The sequence below is a fragment of the Bidens hawaiensis genome, unplaced genomic scaffold (assembly GCF_021521415.1).
Source record: "Bidens hawaiensis isolate Kalapana, Puna unplaced genomic scaffold, B.hawaiensis_p1.1 tig00029615_1, whole genome shotgun sequence".
Classification (NCBI taxonomy): domain Eukaryota; kingdom Viridiplantae; phylum Streptophyta; class Magnoliopsida; order Asterales; family Asteraceae; genus Bidens; species Bidens hawaiensis.
Window position 1 is genome coordinate 196841 of NW_027494905.1, and position 22435 is coordinate 219275.

Consider the following 22435-nt stretch of genomic DNA (forward strand, 5'->3'; position numbering starts at 1 on the left):
GGGCAAAAGAGATACATATGAAATTGTGTGGCAGAAATTTCATTAAATCCAAACTTCTAAAGTTGCATTTTAATTTTATATAATTCCCATACAGAAACACAATTCCAATTTTTTTGACTTGTAGAGAAGATATTGTCACAGTTCAGTCTATTTATAATTTTTCTTAGCAGTAAAATCTTATATTGCACTTGCAAGAACTTGAACCCGCAACCGAACTTGAACCCACAACCTCGCTTTCAAAAAACGACCTCCTACAATAATATTCTAAATCAAACAATATCATAAATCTAAAACATACACAACTGTCCCAATTGGACAATTGATCAGTTAAACTAGAAACCAAAACTACAAAACCTCCATTATAAAAAATCTACACATATTTCCCCCTATATTTTTTCTTACAATCCTGTAACCCTTTTGCATCATTGCCATCACTTATATTAAAATCAGAACTAAACACAGCAGCATGAAGATTCCCTTCCTCTAACCACTTAACATGATTCTCCTTAAAATCCAAATGTTTCAGTCTTGCAGCCTCCTCAAACCTCATTCGTATAAGCCGACACCTTCACCATTGTCAATAACACCCTGCTATACCAATAACTTAGAATCTGTTCACAGCTAGCAATTAACTTGAAGCAGGGGTGTTTTGGGAATTCCACGTCTAACGTGTCACTGTCTCGTAACACGGGATAGAAGTAAACGAGGTGGCCACCCATTACCAGCATTTTGGCTGCCATGTCAAGGAGGTCGTGTACACACTCGGCTAAGGTGTATGCAGCAGTTGATGGTATGTGACCCGTTCTTTTGTCTTCGGGAACCGTGTACGGGCCCACCACGCCTTTTAGTAGTTTATGCCCACCCGATTTACGACCTCCCGCACGAACGCCGTATGGAGGGTCACATATTATTGCATCGGATATCTTGGAGAAATAGTAAATCGTTACAAACAAATATAACTAAATTATGAAGCATTCAAATAATAATAATAATAGGAAACACTAAAAGTAAAAATATTAAAGTTTAAACTATAATACTTAAAATATCTAGATATTAACTTTTAAAAAAATCCTTAGACGGGTTAGCAGATGATCCTAATTAAACGAGTCGAGTTCAGGTTAACACAGACTTTTAAACAGATCATGTTTAGGTTAGCCCATCATTAAGCGAGTCTGGTTTTTCAGAACAGATTGGTTTCGGTTATCTATTTTACGTATGGGTTTGCCTTGGAAGGGTTGGTCTTTGTTTTACATTTGGGCTTAAAAAATTGGCCAAGAATAATGAATTTAAGCATAAAGCTTTTAGACTAAATTTTTTATGAGCCACTTGTTAATGAATTTGAGCCATAAATCCAATAAAAGAAACAAGTTGCCAGGTTCGGTTCAGTTCGGTTATGGAATGAAATATAACCAAACCCAACCGTATTTTAGATTTTCAAAGAAAAAACAAAACAACCAAAAATTACTAGTTTGGGTCGATTATATCAGTGCGCTTATGTCGGTTAATTCGGTTAATCGGTTTTTTTTTCTCTAAGCCAAGTGTTGTGAAGTTACCTCCTTTAACCCGGGCCGCCAAGGAGGAAGGTTATTATCGGCCCTTAACAGTGAAACTGGCATTTGCAATCCGTACTGTTCAAACAACAAACCATCAGTAAGTTTGATATTATTATATTTTGGTTTTTATAACTTTTCTTGAAACCAGATTTTTCAAAACAGAAAAAATATAAACTTACCTGTTTAAAGTTACTCCAGACGTTGCAATCTGGTCCACGACCATCACGCACCACCCGAATATCAATATCTGCTCCCTGAACGTTTTAAATTAGAGGAAACTACAAAATAAACTAACTTAAGATGAAATGTGCAACATATCAGTTGAATGCTAACTGAAATGATAATCGACCCCATTTTAACACAATTTTCAATCGCATGAAATCTCGCGAAAGGGGTTCTAAACAGGTCATGTTCGCTGGTCCAACCTAACACAAGCCTGAAACAAATATGAACCCGAACATTAAATCGTGTCACATATGAAATCATGTAAGACATGAAACCGAACATAAAACAAATATTCAAAGGTTGACACGAACATGACCTGTTTAACCGAGCTTTTATTATTTATTTTTTGTTGTTATGTATTAAAAATTATAATTTTACAGCAAAACGTATATAAAAGAGTTACCATTTAACTATAAAATCTTATGTCAATTTCTCTTCTAAAGTTCTAAATAATAGTATAAGATACCCAACTAATTTAACTCATGACATAAACCACATTTAAAAATAAAGCTAAATGGGCCAACCCGCAAAGCCTTTGGCTGACACGAACAGGACCATTTAGCCAAACGGATTCTCAAGTTCAACCCATTTACACTAAAACCAGGAATTTCGTGTCATATCAAATATTCAAAACTCTTAACTGATGCTAAAACAAAAGTTTAATACAAACCATTGTGAAAGCTCCAAAATGTGCTGCAGCAATTAAAATGCTCCCAGTGCCAACAAACGGGTCATAAACAAGTTTCCCGGGCCCGGCTTGTGCTTGGTTGGCCATCAAAAATGCCACCTCAGCATCCATGGCAGTCGGTCCAAGATAACCTCGACTTTTCAATTCATATGTAGGCAATAGTTTCCTATCAGCAGCCCCGACCTCACGCCCAAAAAATATTGTTTTGTCATTAACGGGTGGAAGCCCGTTTGCAGAGCCGTAGTCATCGGTTTCAATAAGCCAAAATTTATGCTCTGGGTTACGCAAGTCAACCCGCCCCTGAAATATAATCATTGTCTATTACTTATTTCAGTCCGTTTATCATTTATCAATGAATGGGTTGATTTGGTTTAAGTGGTATCTCTAACAGGTCCAAAAAGTATCATTAAACGGCAACTTTTAATGCATACAACTGATCAAACGGGTCAGAAGTAGCTCAAAGAATATTTTTAATGCATACAACTTTCTAAATTAACCTGTTCAAAGAATATTAAAAGTGTAAACGAGCCACTCAAGATCAGCTTACTAAAAGCTTAAATTGTGCCGTGCTTAAATGAGCTCGAGTCCAAATCTGAGCTTCTCTTATCAAGCTCAAGCTAACTCACGAGCCTAAACAACCATATTCTTTATATATTTTATCTAATATGTTTATATAAATGTATGTAATAGCTAATATCATACACAATAATATGATTAAAGAAAACTAAATAAAAGTATAAAACTATATTATATTAATAGTTCGAAAAAAAATTATATTATATTAAATATAAAGTTAAATGTATACACACACATAACATAATAAAAGAGTAACTAGGACGCTTGCACATTCTCATTTTACCGCCTAAACACGTCTACCCATATCTAATATACTTTTATATAATAACAATTAGTATAAACAAAACTATGATAAAAATAACTCAATGATATTATATTATATATACACACACAATTTAATAATTAAGTAATAAAGAGGAACATTTCTAGCTCTCATTCTCAGTTTCCCGCTTATTGGCCGTATGCATACTAAATCCAAGCTAGTGTTTTGGGCCTCCAAATTTTTGGAGCCTCAATTTAGAAAACATATACAATGTATATATAATTATTAAGTTGATTCTATGTAAACAATCCTACCTAGAGGGTGGTTAAATACTATCTCCTTGTACCGGAAGATCAGTGATCAAGTGATCAAGCCTGTTCTTTTTGTTTATTTGGATCTCATCCTCCCTGGCCCATAGTTTCAAATAATTAGTCCAAATTATCTTCCAAGTTTTTCAATACATTTCTTTTCCAAGGAAAAAGAGAATTCATTCAATAATATTTTCTGAAACTTCAAATAGGTTTCATTTAAATTGTATATACCTATGTTAAAAATGTTGAGTGTGTTGAGTTATACACAAGATGTTTTTTAATATCTCCAATACCTATGTTAAAAATGTTGAGTGTGTTGAGTTATACACAAGATGTTTTTTAATATCTCCAACCAGTTACTTTCATGTTGCATTTAAAACATTTGCATTTTGGTTAGTTTTTTTAAGAAACAAATTTAATATTGTTAGTTAGTAGCTTATATTATAAAAAAGAGTCTGAACTATTTTGGTTTTACATTTAACTTATTTATTTAAATATATGTGAAGTAAAATGAATAAAAAAAATAGAAAATAACTTATTCATTTAAATATATGTGAAGTAAAATGAATAAAAAAAAATAGAAAAGTATGAATCCATTTTCTTTTTTTTTAAATGTCTTAGATTTTTTATTTGCTTTAGGCCACCAAAATAGTTGGACCGGCCCTCCCTCCTACTTAAACCCATTTTACTCATATGGATCCATTTCCAATTTATCCGACTGCCTTTAACCCTAACCAATTCTCTCCCCACAATCAATCGATGGGATTCTGCGCAAACCTAGTCACAATCAACAATTGTAGATGTTTGTTTTCCAGGTGTTTTATATATTCATAAATCTCCAAATACTAAGTTGTATACAACATTTGATGTTGTATTGGTATGTTTATAATCTTTATCTAAAAACTAATAGTTTTAGTCCGTCTCTGCTTTTAACTTTAGATAGTGCTACATATAAGTATAACTGATCATATTTAGAAACTATATGTCTCAACAATCATTATCCATGGTTGGTTTGTATTGAGACATTTAGTTTCTAAGTTACTGTCATCGCAAACCATTCAACAAGTGGAAATTGTCTACTGTGAAAGTAATCCTTTTGTCTGAAGGTGTCAAATCAAATCTAGGGATAAAAGTGTGACACCTGTTATTATTTTCAAATATGATCTCTGCTTCTATAGCACAATTACCAATGATATCATCTGTAGTCTACTTCCATTACATAAACCAATTTTTTTTATCAGTGTTTCTTAGAAGCATCACATGAACACCGACCTTTAGTACTAACTTATGATTTGGCAATCCTAAGAGTTTTAAGTCCATTTAGAACATCAAGTATAAACTTTCAACATTTTAATCGTGAAGATACGCTTACATAAATATAGTATCTGGCCTTAGGTATTCCTTTCCATCTCTAAAAAAATTAATAGCAAGTGATCCTTAAAATTTTTGAATGACTTCATTTGTTTGATGCTAGTATTTCTCTTTCTTGAACGAATTTTCATTCTTTTGAAAATTTCAATAATTAGAAGAAGAATTAAATGAGCCTGTAATGAGAAGATCTTTAGGTGTACCAATAATTGTCTCGCCATCATTCAAACCTCCAACATTTGCTTATCCTATATTCAAAAGCCATTTTGCAAATATCTTTCTTTGTTCCATGTCAAATGTCTTGGTTCCTACACTTAACCTCATGCATTTTCGTTAATGTAAGTACTTTACATTTTCTCTAAATGTAGGAGGAACCTAAAAACGCATTGACCAGCTTACTTCTACAGGGAATAACACGCAGAATTTGTCTAGAATCTCCTCTAATAACAATTACTTTCTCTCCAAATAAAAGTTAAAAGTTAAAACTATACTGTTAGAACGTTTATTGTATTTTATATTTTTAGATGGTAGTAATATGTAACTTTGTTCCTATAAAATGAGCCAAATTTATTAAAAGCCCTCGCTTATTGCGCCTAGGCCTATTTTGAAGCGAGGCTCAATAAATGTGCTTCTAGTTCCTAGGCCCTTCGGCATTGTCTATGCCAAGAACATGAGAACATAAAGCCGAGCAAAAGAAACACAAAGGGTGCTATTGAAGCTTAGATCTAGGAGAAGTCAAAGGCATTATATTGATATATTTTTTTATTCAAGTTTTGGACTTACATCTAAATCTTGAATATATTAGAACTTTTGGTACTAATTAGATGATATGATATGTTATAAATAGCTTTTGTTTATTTTTTTTCGCAAAAATAGTATTATTTTTCATATAGATAATATATTTTTTTATTTAAATGTGCTTATTTTTCCTCAGGCCCTCGCTTTTTTTGCGCCTTGCGTCTAGGCCCCGAACGAGGCCAATGTGCCTTGAGTGCGCCTAACGCGTTTGATAACTATGTAATGGACTATCTTGTATTTCTTTAATCATCAATTATAATAACAAAAACCCTTCGGTTCATCTTGGTATCACAGCCAGAAACCGATCAGTCAGCCTTCCAACCTTTAGGGCTGCCACTGCAACCATTGGAATTCCCATCAAGTTTCCTCATTTTTTTCCCCAGATCAAGCATTTGTTAACAAAAACAAATGGTACTGCTTGCTAATATCTCTACTGCAGATAAACATGCCCACAATTCTAATAAATTCCTGTTCACTTTATCCCCCACAAACTATGGGTATTGGAAGACAATGATCCAACCATTCCTAACAACAAATAACCTTTTTGGATATGTGGATGGAACGACCTCGTGTCCATCATAGACAATCCAAGGTGAGAAATCCTCATCTCTTGACAATCTTAGCTACCCTATATGGATTGCAATCGATGCACATGTCAGGATGGTTATCACATCAACCGTCTCTGAAGCTTCGTTTCAGCATGTTCAAGGGACAACCTAAAGAGACCTATGGCTTGCACTTGAACAAGCATATGCACCCAACAACTCCTCTAGAGAATAAACGTTGAAAACTCAATTGTTGAGGATCGAGCCCAAGAGTATGTTGTTGCCCTAGCCAATATTGGAGAACCATTTAAAGATAAGGATCTTGTCATGCTTGTTATCTCAGGCCTTCGGGAAGAGTATAATGGCCTAAAATCCACTCTCCTCGCTCGCTCTCCACCAATTGTCTTTAATGAATTACATGGGCTTCTAGGTGGCCATGATTTCTTGTTTAACAAAAACTGTCCGGCACCAACTATGGTTCCTCAATCCTTTACGGCTTCTACAGGTGTTTCGAGTGGACTGCACCAGCCCCAGCTATCAGCTCTGCAATAGTTAGAATCACAACTAGGGCTGCAATTAAACCCTATTGATTCTAACGCCAATGGCAGCCCTCAACCTCGGGCGTTCTATACTGCTCGTAACAGCAATCGAGGTAATAGGCGTCGAAACTCACGTGGAAATTCTCGTGGCAACCTCAACAAGGGCAGTGGTAACAGTGGGGCAAATCAAACTCAGTTTGCATAGGCATCAACCCAAAACACAGTATATGGACATTGCAACCGATGTGGTATTGGACATCTCCCATTTGAATGCCCAAATCAGTGCAACTCAACCACTCGGACAGTCCCTCAGGCCAATTTTGCAAGCTTTTCAGAAACTGGTTCATCTGGTGCTACTTGGCTTCCTGATACGGGGTCAACCAGCCATGTTGCACCGGACTTATCAAGTTTAAACAACTCCGAAGCATATTATGGTCACGATGCCCTCCATGTTGGTGACGGTAAACCTTTGCCCATTTTTCACATTGGTTCATCAAAAATTTATACCCTATATATAACCTTTAATCTTTCAAACATACTTCACGTACCAGAAATTCAAAAGAATCTCTTGTCCGTTCAACAATTTTTTTTTGACAATAACGTTTTCTTTGAGTTTCACTCACTATTTTTTGTTGTGAATCTACTCATGGATCCAAGTAAAAATTGGTCTCTACTCCATCCATCTCCCTCAACTCAAGTCCATCCAAAAGACTTCCTTCACAACCACTTGAGCATCTTCCACTATCTGGCATCAACATCTCAGGCATCCTCATGAACGAGTTTTTCATTAAGTTGTTTCTTATTTTTCTTTACCTGCTGTTTCTACAAAACTATTTCATCATTATATACTTCTTGTCAGTTAGGAAAATCTTCTAAACTGTCTTTATATGAATCTAATTTTCGTAGCCATAATATTTTGGATTTGATATATTGTGATGTTTAGGGGCCTGCACCAACACTCTCCTTTGATGGTCAACGATTTTTTCTGTTATGCTATATGTGGATTTACCCCCTTAGCCCTAAAATATGATATTTTCTCTACATTCAAAACCTCTGCCACTATGGCGGAACGTCAATTCAACACTAACTTAAAAGCTGTTCAAACTGATTGGGGCGGGGAGTTTCGCAACTTAACCCAGTTTTTTACCTCATTCGGGATAATTCACCAATGTTTTTGTCCACACACTAGTGAACAAAATGGTGTGGTAGAGTGTCGACATCGTCACGTTGTGGAAACGGGACGTACCCTTCTTCCTCATTCTAACCTACCACAACCTTTTCGGAACTTCGCCTTTGACGCAGCGATTTATCTTATTAACCGTCTTCCATCTCATGCCTCTTCCAAGAAATCACCCTTTGAGCATGTCTTCAAAGTTCAAACGACGCCCGAATTACTCGTTTCTTCGTGTCTTTAGATGCCAATGTTTTCCATACCTTCGTCCTTATAATCGACACAAGATGGACTTTTGATCCACCCCGTGTCTTCCTTGATTTAGTCCATTTCACCATGGTTATCGGTGTTTGGATTTGGCCATTGAGCGTGTTTATATCGCCAGACATGTTCTTTCAATGAGGAGATTTTACCATTTTAATCGTCCACTTCACCATCACCTCCTAAACCTCCCGATCCATATATCTCCTCTTTCTCTACTAGTTTTCCCACCACAGAATCTGCTCCAACACTTCAACCACATCCCAATCTGCCCCAACCGAACCTCCCTCTTAACTTGCCTCAACCAAACCTCCCTCTGAACCTGCCTCAACCAAATCTCAATCTCATCCTATTTATGCTGTTTCAACAACCCTACCTTTTCCAACTATGCCAAACCCATCACCACCACCACCACATACCCGCTCTCGACCCGCCAATCTTCAGCCTAATCCCAAACAGACCGCACCATATAATCCCTCAACCTATCACACATCAGTTGCTCCCAATCTCCTAACTCATCCTTTACCGTCGCTAACAAATCTCCCAAATGGCCACAAGCCATGACTGACGAGATGGATGATCTTCTTAAGAACAAAACATGGTCACTTGTACCCTATGTCAAAAACACTAATCTTATTGATTGCAAATGGGTATACAGGTTAAAGAAGGGTGCTGCTGGCAAGGTAACCCGTTTTAAAGCTCGACTCGTTGCCAAAGACTTTAGGCAACAACCTGGTGTTGATTTTCATGAGCGTTCAGCGCCGTTATAAAGTCAACAACCATTCGTGTAGTATTGTCTCTTGCAGTCACAAGCAAGTGGTCCCTTCGACAGTTAGATGTACAAAATACCTTCTTACACAGTAATTTAACTAAAAACAGTTTACATATTCGGCAGCCACCCGGCTTTACTAATCCCACACGGCCGAATCATGTGTGCCTTCTTCACAAGTCATATATAGCCTCAAACAAGCGCCAAGAGCTTGGTTTCATCGCTTGTCCACTACTCTTCATCAACTCGGTTTTCATGGATCTAAAACTGATCTATCTCTTTTTATTTTAAAGAACGGTGGCACACTTGTTTATGTTATTGTTTATGTTGATGATATCATCATCACAGGCAACAACGATCAAGCTTTTAACAAGATAATTCATCGGATCGGTTCCACTTTTTCCATCAAAGATCTCGGCGCATTAAACTAATTTTTGGCCATTGAAATTGTTCCTCACGGCAACAATATTCTCCTGTCTCAAAAGGAAATACATTTTGGATCTCCTTCAGCAATCAGGCCTTTCTAAGTGCAAATATGTTTTTTCTCCAATGAGTGCTTCCCAGATCTTGACCCTCAATGACAACCCACTGCTTCCTGATGTAGTCAAGTACCGCCAAACTGTTGGCGCTTTGCAGTATGCCACTCTTTTGCGGCAAGACATCAGTTTTGTTGTTAATAAGGTTTGTTAGTTTATGCATGTTCCAACTGAAAACCATTGGGCTGCAGTAAAACGAATTATGCGCTACTTAAAGGGGCACGTCTGAGTACGGTCTCTTCGTTCGTCATGATTCGGGCTCTACTCTCCATGCTTTCACAGATGCTCACTTACCTCTCATCGAGCCTACTCTGATGCCGACTGGGCCAGCTGTCCGGATGACCGTCGGTCCACCGGGGAGGGGGGGTTGGTTCGCATATATTTGGGACGCAGTCTTATCTCGTGGACCGCCCGCAAACAACGTACGGTCTCCCGTTCCTCTACTGAATCAGAATATAAAGCTCTCGCAGATACGGTAACAGAAATAATTTGGTTAAAAGCTCTTCTACATGAGCTCGGTATTAAAACTAAAATCTCGCCCACACCATAGTGTGACAATTTGGGTGCTACCTATCTGTCTGCCAATCCCATGTTTAATGCACGCACAAAACACATTGAGGTTGACTTTTGCTTTGTCAGAGAAAAGGTGGCTCAAGGCAAACTAAATGTTCAGTTTATATCTATACCCGCAGGTGATCATGTAAAAGTAAGGATGTTTATTGAATGAGTATTACAATGGTGAGCACACCTATATATACAAGAAGAAAACCCTAATTACATCCAATAATAGGCCCATGGGCTTTGTCTAACTATCTAATGACATATGGGCTGAAACCCAATATAAACTAACACTCCTCCTCAAGTTGGAGCATATATGTTAATCATGCCCAACTTGTTACAAATAAAATATACTTGAGGTTTCCGGAGAGGTTTAGTGAGAATATCTGCAAGCTGAAAGTTTGTCTTAATATGAATTGATTGAATGTATGGAGGATCTGTTTGTGTGCCTACTACCCGGTCTCTGATAAGATGGCAGTCAACCTCAATGTGTTTTGTCCTTTCATGAAAAACTTGATTCTTGGCTATATGAATGGCTAATTGATTATCACAGTATAGCCGCATCAAGTCTTTAGAAACAACTCCAAGTCTATGAGAAGACGCCGAATCCATGTCATCTCCGATGTTACATCTGCCATGGCTCTATACTCTGATTCTGCGCTCGATCTAGATATCGTGTGTTGTTTCTTACTTTTCCATGATACAAGATTTCCTCCGACAAACACACAATACCCAGTAGTAGATCGTCGTGAAATTGGACAACCTGCCCAGTCTGCGTCTGAGAAACCTGATATCCGACCATCTCCTTCTTCTGTGAAGGCTCCTACTCGACAATGACCCTGATTAGAATATAGGATGCCAAGGCCTGGTGTGGCCTTGAGATATCTTAAGACACGAAGAGCAGCATCCCAATGACTGGTGTATGGTTCAGCCATGAATTGGCTCAGAACACTGACAGAGAAAGAAATATCCGGTCGCGTGACAGTTAAATAATTAAGTTTACCAACTAACCATCTGTATCGCTCAGGATCCTTCATCGGATCCCCTTCTTTTGGGAGGAGCTTCTTTGTAGGTAGCATTGGGGTATCAACTGGCTTGCAACCCAGCAAGCCACATTCAGTCAACATATCAAGGACATACTTCCGTTGAGAGAGAAGTATTCCTTGTGGAGAGCGAGATACCTCTATGCCAAGGAAGTACCTTAATCGACCTAAGTCGCTAACCTGAAACTGAGTCTGAAGGAACTGTTTGAGTTCAGTGATCCCGGTGTCATCATCACCTGTGATTATGATGTCATCCACATAAACAACTACAATAATCCTTTTCCATTTTTGATATCTAAAGAAGACAGAATGATCATATGCAGTACGAGTCATCCCGAACTGTCCCATAACACTCGAGAATCGACCAAACCATGCCCTGGGAGACTGTTTAAGACCATAGAGGGAACGACATAGTCTGCAAACTTTCAATGCCTCCTCCTCAACAATGAACCCTGGTGGTTGCTCCATATACATCTCCTCAAGAACACCGTTAAGGAAGGCGTTCTTGACATCAAGCTGGCGGAGCGGCCAATGATTAATGGCAGCAAGAGCAATGCAAATACGGACAGATGACATTTTAGCAACTGGCGAGAAGGTTTCATCATAATCAATGCCATATGCCTGAGAATAACCTTTGGCGACCAATTGTGCCTTTAAGTGATGTAAAGAGCCATCCAGGTGCAGTTTGACTGTGAATACCCAATGACAACCAACAACACGTTTCCCTATAGGAAGTGTTTCAAGATCCCATGTATGATTGGATCTAAGGGCCCCAATTTCCTCCTCCATAGCCTGCCTCCATCCCGGATGAGTAAGAGCGGTCATCACATTCCTGGGAATCGGGTAGGAATCAAGGGTAGTGGTGTAGGCATGAAATTCAGGAGACAGGTGGGAATAGGCAACATAATCCTGAATCGGGTAACGAGTGCAACGTCGAGGTTCTTTGTGAAAGGCGATAGGTATATCGGGAAAAGAGGCACCTGGAGGATCGTATGGTGTAGTGGAGGTAGGAGTGGGTTCGGGAGTAGGGGATGGGGTGTTGGACTCAGAAACGGGAGGTGGAACCGAGGATATATCAGGATCTGAATGGGAATCAGGAGGTTGCGACGAGTGATTGTGACGTTGACGATAGTATGTGAAGAGTAAGGGTGGAGGTTCTATCGGTGGACCGGAGCTGTGGTGCCGGAAACCGGATGGGTAGAGGGAACTGATACGGGAGATGTGGGAACAGGAGCAGTGTCGTCCGAGACTGGAGGGGCAAATGGAACAACAGACAGAGGAAAGGTGGGGATAATGTGTGACTCGGGTATATCAGGATCAGGAAACAAATCGTGAACTGAAGTGGAGGACTCGAGAAAGTAAGGACATGACTCATGAAAGGTGACGTCAGCACTAGTAAAGTATCGTTGAAGAGAAGGGCTATAACACCGATACCCTTTCTGGACACGTGAATAACCAAGGAAGACACAACGAATGGCTCGAGGAGCAAGTTTACTAATGCCTGGACGATGATCATGTACATATGCTACACAACCAAAAATCTTAGGTGTGAGTGGAAAGGGGGTTCCTTTAGGGAACAAAACAGAAAACGGAGTTTGACCGAGGACAGATGAGGGCATACGATTTATGAGATAACAAGCTGTAAGAACAACGTCACCCCAAAATCTATCAGGAACATGAGACTGAGACTGAAACATGAGTGTGCGTGTAATATCCAACAAATGACGATTTTTGCGTTCGGCAACGCCATTTTGTTGAGATGTGTAAGGGCATGAAGACTCGTGAATAATGCCATGTGCTTTCAAATAGGTAGAAAGTTCATTGGAGAAATATTCAGGTGCATTATCAGTGTGTAGGGTTTTAATGGATGAGTTGAATTGATTTTTGATGTAAGAATGAAACTCAAGAAAAATTGAATTAATTTCACTACGAGTTTTCAACAGATAAACCCAAGTAGCACAAGAATAATCATCAACGAAGGTGATGAAATACTGAAAACCCAATGAGGATTTAACACGATAAGGACCCCATACGTCAGAATGTACGAGTTCAAATATAAAATCGGTGCGTTTTGACACTTTTGGAGGATAAGAACGCCGTTTATGTTTACCAAGCTCACATGACTGACAATGAAAATCATTAGGAATAGAAATATCTGGTCTCATTTGCCTTAGAACTGCTACAGAGGGATGGCTTAACCGACAGTGAGTCTCCCTAACAGCGGAATCACATAAGTTTGCTATAGGGTGTGATAGTGGTGACATACGGTAGAGGCCTCCTGATTCAAAACCGGTACCAATTACCCGGTTTGTTCCCAGTTCCCGAAAGACACAGTGAGTTGGGTAAAAGGTTACAGACAATTGTTTTGTTTGGTAATCTGACTAACGGAACAAAGGCTTGTAGGAAATTTAGGAACGAAAAGGATAGAAGACATGTTTATGTTTTTCGAGTTACTTATGGATCCTATGCCATGAACGGGGCTTGAAGATCCATCAGCAAGACGAACCGGTGCATGACAAACATAATGCAGGCTAGATAAAATACCTTGATTCCCAGTCATGTGATGTGTGGCTCCAGAATCGATTACCCACGAAGTGTCGAGGCTTGAAAACTTACCCGAATGTGCCGAGTTGGTTTGAACATGAGAAGATTGCGAGGCAAGAAACTGTTGAATCAAACAATGCTCTTCTTTGGTAAATGTATATGTGTGTTTGTTATCTCCCATTGAATCAGAAAGTTAGTACCGAGCGAGAACAAGCACACGAGCTGAGATAGAAAAATAAAAGTGCCCGAATCGGAAAACTAACAGCACAGGGAGGTTCGGAAGTAAAAGACAAGTGGCCTGGAAAAAATTCTGGTGACCGGAACAGTGGTCACGCGCCATCACTCGCCAGCGCGTGGGTGGCAGCGGCGGAACAGAGATGGCGCGTGCGGCGGCGGTTCGTCGTTGGTTTTTTAGGTTATATAAAACGGGGCTGTCTGGAGACGATGGTGGTGGCGGTGATGGTTGGGGATTTGTCGAAAAAGGATCTGTGACTGAACAGCAGGTGGCGGCGGCTAGGGTTTGTGACTGGCAGAGAGTGGCGGCGGCTAGGGTTTGGATCGAGAGCCGTAGCCCTGATACCATGTAAAAGTAAGGATGTTTATTGAATGAGTATTACAATGGTGAGCACACCTATATATACAAGAAGAAAACCCTAATTACATCCAATAATAGGCCCATGGGCTTTGTCTAACTATCTAATGACATATGGGCTGAAACCCAATATAAACTAACAGATCAAATAGTTGACTTCTTCACAAAGCCTCTACCATCACAACGTTTTCTCCTTCTATGGTCCAAGCTTCAGGTCGTTCCCCGCTCTTAGCTTGCGGAGGACTGTTAGAACATTTATTGTATTTTATATTTTTAGATGGTAGTAATATATAAGTTTGTTCCCTATATAATGGGGCTATCTTATATCTCTTTAATCACCAATTATAATAACAAAAACCATTCAGTTCATCTATTACAAGTCAATATGTCTTCCAAAGCTTTAAATGCATACGCTTAGGTGCAATTGGTGAAAAACATAATCTGGAGCCATCAAATATAAATGTCAGATTGTTTTAAATGCCGCTTCTACCAAAGGTATGACAACATCCTCTTGATTTCTAATTTCTTTAACTCTTAATGAGCATTATCTTTGTCATATAAAGTTAGCGACGTTGCCCATTTCTTAAAAAAACATCGATTATATGAGACCAAGCACCAATCTTATTATGTACGTGTTTGAAGCTTTGAATAAGAACTTTAAAAGGCGTACTGACTTCTAAGAAATATTAATAAGAAAAGTGGTATATGTAATGGAACCTAAACTACAAGTGGTTTCACTAGATAATCATGTTACAGAAGCAAAGATCATATCTCGAAGTAATATTGGGAGTCACACTTTGATATGCCTTTAAACAAAAATATTCCTTTCAAATTACAAAGAAAACAATTTCACTTGTTGTATGTTTCGCTATGACTATAACAAGATTACAGATAGTCACTATCAAAGATTGATTTGTATTTGAGACATACAGTTTTTACATATGTCAGTTGTATGTTGTCTTATCCAAGTTAAAAATAAAGACTGACTACACAAATAATTTTGGATAAAAATGGTAAACTTAGCAATAAAACATCAAATGGATTTAGAGATTTGTGAATAAAAATAGTAACTTTTTATTGTTATATGTTTTAGTCATAAGAAGGATTTTGAGATATATAAATTATATCGTTTTTAATTGAACCTGTTTACTAGTTTCTAATGCATGTGCGTGCGTGCGTGCGTGTGTGTGTATATATATATATATAGTTTCAGGATCAAATACATTTTATTCTTAACATGAAAACAATAAGAACCAATTTGTTGTTATTATCAGGTTTCTTTTTATTATTGTTTGCTGTTATTTTTTGTTCGCATTTGCTGATTTCCAATTTATGAGACATTATAAGTATTTTTTTATTTACATTTTGTTGTTATTATTAGGTTTTTTTCTTATGCTGTTATAACTATTTGCTGTTATTATTTTGTTGCTGATTTTGAGTCTTTTGTTGTTATTATTAGGGTTTTTTTTGTTATTATAAAACATTGTTTGATTAAATTGGTAGTGTAGTTGGTATTGTTTCCTACGTTTTTATGTTTACGATTATTGTACATGAACCTTATATATATATATATATAGAGAGAGAGAGAGAGAGAGAGAGAGAGAGAGAGAGAGAGAGAGAGAGAGAGGGAGTTTAAAAAAAATCCTAGAAAGGATATGAAGGGATTTTGAAATAGAAAGTTGTAGGCGGAAAAAATTTGAAGGGAGAGATAAAATAGGAAGAGGCAACCAATTTTGACTTTCTAACACCAATTTTGACTTTCTAACATGCACATGCACATGTTAATATTTTTTTAAAAAATTACATAACGTAAACAACTTTTTTTATCTTTAATATGAATATAGTAATGCTATACCATTTTTATAAAAAAAAAATGAGATTTTTGTAACTAGGTTTTGTACATGTGTTTTAAGGTTCTATAAATAGTGTCTTAAGATTTGTACATTGCATTTTAAGTTCTTTGCATAGTGTTTTAAGGTTTTGTGCATGACGTCTAGATACAGTAAATGGTTTTTTAAAGCTGTACATGGTGTTTTAAGTTCTAGATACGGTGCTTTAACTGTACAAGGTGTTTAAGTTTTCTACATGGTGTTTTTTAAGTCTTGTACATTTTTAAGTCTCATACAAGGTTTTGTACTGATTTTTTAGGTTTTGTATATGGTGTTTTACCTTTTTGTAAATATGCGCTTTAAATTTGGTGAAGATGCTTAATACTTTTGATGCCAGATTTCAACATGGTGTTTAGTTTGTGGTCTTTTACAATTGAGACATTTAAGTTTATCATGGTGCTAAAACTCTATGTCGAATCAGATGCCCATGTGTAAAACACCATGACCAATCTAAGTCTAGAACAGCATGTTCGAATTTGGCGTCCGTTTGCTAAAACGCCATGACCAAAAAGCTAAAAAAACGTGTAAAATGTTAAAACACCGTGTTCAAACCAAGCATAGCAATGTAATACTCATAATCTCATATTGAAGATAAAAAGATACCCAGTTTTATAGTGCATTTTTAAAAAATAATAAATAATGACAAAAAAAAATTAAGAACAATAAATGGAAGAATTAGCATATGAGTTACATGCATTGTTTTGAAACCTGGACCGGACGGCCGGTCGGACCGGGACCCGGTAGGATACCGGTCCGGTCCACATAATATAGCCTGTTTTCTAATAGCCCGGCCGGGTGTGGCGGTTCGCGAACCGGTGAACCGACGGGTGAACCGGTAAAACTTACATTTTTATTGAATCAAAAATAAGTCAGCGGCCACGATTCGAACACGCCAAATTCCCAAATGCATGCTTTAAACAATTACAATAAACCAACCAACCAACCAAGCTATAAGACGTGTTTTAGGTTGAACCATAAAGATTATATAACTAAGTGACAGATATCTAGTTGATGTTACCAAGCTCTATTTGTCTAGATACATCCCAACTCTTTGGTACCCCATATTATTAACTGATTATCAAGAATATTTGTAACCCATGCAACTTGTTTAAATTTAACTGGTCTATGGGTTTGTAACCCATGCAAACCATGATCAGCCTACCTGTATTTAACTTATTAACTGGTCCATGGGTTTTTTTTTTGCATGCATTAGCCCCATGAAACTTGTTTTAATTTAAATTTCAATTAGAAGGTATTTGTGTAGTTACTCAATCATTTGATATCAATTATTTTTATCATAATAAGTAAAATATTATTTGTCTCAAACTGTGAATTCGGCCATTTTTATTATTATATTAAAAAGTAGTACGTAAAACACAAATGAGTATAAAAATCGGTTATAATTTATATATATATATATGGTAATGATCCTAAGAGAACCATTGACAAATTGAGAACTTTGAGAACCATTTTGGACCACTAAAAAAACCCTCTAAAAAAATATTAAAAAAATTATAAAACAAACAAAACCGAAAATTTTAAAAAAATGTAAAAAAATAAAAATTCTTATATTTCATTCCGGTTTCATTAGAAAAAAAAACCAAAATTTTTTTTCTTTTTAATTCGTATTATACTTATACACATATGTATATTTTCATTTAATCTCTAGTTACGTAATATACACATATGTACATTATCATTTACCTTAAATTATACATATGTGTATAGGAAAAAACACGTGTGTACATATTATACATATATATATAATAAAAAAAACCGATTTTTTTTTTCTTTTTAATTCGTATTATACCTATACACATATGTATACTTTCATTTAATCTCTAGTTATGTAATGTACACATATGTACATTATCATTTACCTTAAATTATACATATGTGTATAGGAAAAAAACATGTGTGTACATATATGTACATATTATACATATATGTATATGTATAATTTAGCTAAACCGAGAATTTTTTTTTAGAAAACTGGGATGATAAATAAGAACTTTGGTTTTTTTACTTTTTTTATTTTTGTGTTTTTTTTTTGTTTAATGATTTTTTTTAATTTTTAGGTTTTTTTGTGGTTTAAAATGGTTCTCATAGTTCTCAATTCCCAAAAAGTTCTCACATGATCCTGATCCTATATATATATATATATATATATATATATATATATATATATATATATATATATATATATATATATTATTTATGGCGTCATCCGGGTCAATATCCGGTCCGACCTTTGACCCAGTAAAACGTCCGGTTCGGGTCTGAAAACATATATATATTATTTATGGCGTCATCCGGGTCAATGTCCGGTCCGACCTTTGACCCAGTAAAACGTTCGGTCAGGGTCTGAAAACATTGGTTACATGTGTAGGCTATTTCTTTTCTTTTGGACCCCTTTACCCTTTTCACTCAGCAAGTCAACCCTTCCAAAAATTTTGATATTTCTTATTTTAACTCCACTATATATAAATAAAATATTTAAAAATATACAAAGTAATTATTAATGAATAATGAAAGAGTCAAGCACAAGTTGAGCTTAAGCTTTAAAAATAACACTCAAAACGGCTTGGCTCGACTCATTTACACCCCTTTAAATTTTTATTTTAAGAATATAGTCATACATTCAAATTTAAAACATTCATTATTATAAATTATAACATTAAACAAGAGTGTTTCCAATTCAGCATAACCGGCCCATCTCAGCCCATAACATAAAGAAATACCCAGTGACCCGTTACGCAAACCACATGACTTCAACAAATGTACTTGTAATTAGTGCATAATTTTAAGTTGACCAACCAACTAGAGAAATGAGAATACAAATACATTAAACTGTAATAAAGTCATTACTATAAAATACCTGAAAAGGGATGTAAGACATCCCTTTAATGCGCGCGGTTTGGTCCTTGAAGCTCATGGCCTTCCCAAAGCTATCTATTATAATCCTAAAAGTGCTATCTGGTGTTAGGTATGGTAACTTTCGATCATCTGGATAACTGTTTATTGCTTCTTTCAGTTCCTCATATGAACTTCCTTCTCCCCAAATTTCATAAAGACCCTTAACAAGAATACCTACAAAATTGCATATGTAAAGATTACAGAGATTGCGGATAGAAATTGAATTCTGGTATTTATTACTACAACAAAATTCAAAAACTGCATTTTAATAGTTGCTGACTTATTGTACAAATTTGACTGACCATTTTATTCCTCTTGTTTTGCATAGGTCTGTTTGGGTCGATTTTAGGTTCAAACCAAACCAAAAACTCAAAATTAAGTTTTTGAAAATACTTTAGTTTCGGTCTAAAACTTTTACCATGTTGGCTTGAACTTTTTGGCTTAAAAATTGGCAAAAATTATGAATTTGGGCCTAGAGCTTTTTGATCATTGATTATTATACATTTGACTTGGATTATTGGGTTTTGATCAAATACAAATAAAAATAACGTGATAAACATGTGAACCAAATAGTGTAATTATATATACACTACATACAAAACAACTACTTTACATAATTACACTACTTGTATATATATAATTACACTATTCGATTCGCATGTTTAGTACATTTTTTTAGTTCGTACGTTAACTTTCCCCTAGATTATTTGAGTTACAGTACACTGTTTTTTAAATTCATATAAATTATTTAATGCTCAAAATAAAAACAAAAATCCTTAAGTTCAGTTTGGGTTGTTTTTTCGGTTTAAATTATATACAAGACCAAAACCAAACCGAAAATTCAGTTTTTACAAAAGTAGTTACCCCGTTTCGACCTGGCTTAATGTGTATAAATGCGTTAGTCATCTATAGGCAAACAAAAATTCAGTAACATATTTTTTGATCTATAAGACCTAGGCCTGGCAATTGGACAACTGTTTAAGACACGGTTAAACCTATTATACAAAAAAGTACACTATACAATTTTTTTTATCTTTTTACATAATTGAAATTAGTTGGCTACGCTACATCATTTCTCCTTACTGGTACATGAAACTTAAAACTGTGTCATAGACATCAGATATAAAGTAACTAAGCTAGTCGTATTCATGTTTGAAACTTATGTTAAGTGTGCCGTCTCTAACTTGTTTAACGCAATAAAACTAGGGCTGTAACCGAGCCGAGCTAGCTCAAGCTCAAACTTAAACGAGCTGGCTCGTTAACTTTATCGAGCTGAAAAATCAAGCTCAAGCTTGGCTAGTATAAAGCTCGAGTGGATATAATATATGTACTATTTGTATTTTTTTTTCTTATTTTTGTATGCTATTATTATCATTATATAGGGTTTAATATGAACAAGCAAATGAACGGTGGCTTGAGGTCAGCTCGTTTAGAAATCGAGCCAGCCCGTTTACATTTGAGCTATCTTCACTTTTTTTTTAACATGTAAACTAATCGATTAAAACAAAGTTATTGGCCGGAGCAGAAGAAAATAAGATGAAAGTTTCGTGAATTGTTAATTGGAAGAAAAAACTACAAAATCCGATCCAATTTATCGTGGTTAATAACATGTGAGAGTATTTAAATAAGTCCAATAACACAAAAAAATAATAATAAAATTAAAGCAAATGGAAACACAATAATATTTAGTAACCTAAATGCATTGTGAAGAGAAGAGAAGAGAAGATGGCATACTTCGATTGGCAATGCTGCGAGCAATATCTTGAGAAGGAAGATTAACCAAGTGGAATGGAGAGTCCGGTGGTGGTGTTGTGGCAGCTTCCATTCAAGTGAAGGATTATCAAATAGGTTGGCTAGTGATTCGAGTTCGGGTTTCCGGTACTCCAGTAATCGGTGGTAGAACACGCATAGATACCACATTCTTTTTTTTTTTTCTTTCAAACCAAAAACCTGCCCTCGAAAAAACGGAAGGGAGAAGAGAAACAACGGAGGGTTTATGTAAGCAAATTAAAATATTGATTAATTAGAGCGTTTGTTTGTTTGGGATTGAGTTTGAAAAATGTTTATTAGTTTTTTTAAAAAGTTCATTTCAAAAAAAGTGAAGATAGCTCAAATGATTATTCGAGCTTTGTGAAAAACTATTTTTTAACTTTTTCAAAAAGCTAAAATAAAAAAGATTTTTATAATTGTCAAACACATTTTATTTTATTGGTTTTTTGAAAACACCAACAAACAAATAAACATTTTTCAAACTCAATCCCAAACATGCTCTTAATCCAAGGCAAAATAAAAAAACTAAGCCAGGTTTAATTAAAGGAATTCTTTTTACAAGTTTCACAATGAAGTTTTAGTTGCTTTTGAGTCCATTGGTCAAACCGCATTTTATCCATTAATAATATGTTTCAAGTGGTAAATAACATCATGCAATTGGTTAATTTTGTTCATAAATTAACTGTAGGGCAAACATTCTCTTCTCCAGATGGATAAAATGCCACACCATTTAGAACACGTGGCACGAGATTCAACTAGACTAATAATCACACAATGAGTTCAAGCCACATCAATCGGACTAAATGCCACAAAACTGACCGTGGTATCAAAGATTTTGTCCACCGCTGCAATATTATCGATTATAAAATAATCTAACTAATATATTAAGACAATACATGTTTTACACATGTCCTTCAAATATGACATTCACATGGGATTTCAACTAATCAATTTCCATTTATATATATTCCACATAATTAACTAATTTTTAATTACCACTCCTTCAATTTAATACATTTTTATGTTAAATATATGACAATTAATGCATTTATTAATATTTAATATTTATTAATTACCTCAAATAAATCAATTATGACTTTCTTAAAATTATATTATTAACAATTTCTAATTATCTCAAGTTAGTTATTACCTAAGAAATAATAACTGGTTTTCACATTTTGATCAATTTACTGAATTTTCTTACAGAGGTATTACGAGTTTACGGGTCAAAAGTGTATAACCTAATATTAAAGCAAGATGATTTTTCCACATGGCATCATTCTATGGTTTCTACATAGGATGTCACGTAAATGTCATGTGAGCAGCTTTCTATTTTATCATCTCTTATTCTAAACACAATATGGGACACGAACACTTTTAGTTATGTTATAACTCGTGACTTAGTTTTTTTTATTTTTTTAACCATCCGTGTATTACACGGGCTCTATCCTAATATTTAATATGCCTTGTTCAAGTTGCACAGCTTGATCAATAACACATAAAATGTTAGCCCACAGAACA

The 22435-nt window shown here is 35.8% G+C and overlaps 1 pseudogene across 1 annotated transcript; it reads right to left on the reverse strand.

Annotated features, from left to right (window-relative positions):
* Nucleotides 1-314: 314 nt before the first annotated feature.
* On the reverse strand, nucleotides 315-21064 carry LOC143579146 (uncharacterized; annotated as a pseudogene). Its single transcript, XR_013143405.1, has 6 exons — nucleotides 20879-21064; nucleotides 19107-19318; nucleotides 2449-2766; nucleotides 1733-1807; nucleotides 1554-1628; nucleotides 315-923 (listed from the first exon to the last, which is right to left on the reverse strand). The product of XR_013143405.1 is annotated as an uncharacterized LOC143579146 (transcript).
* Between the last annotated feature and the right edge of the window lie 1371 nt (nucleotides 21065-22435).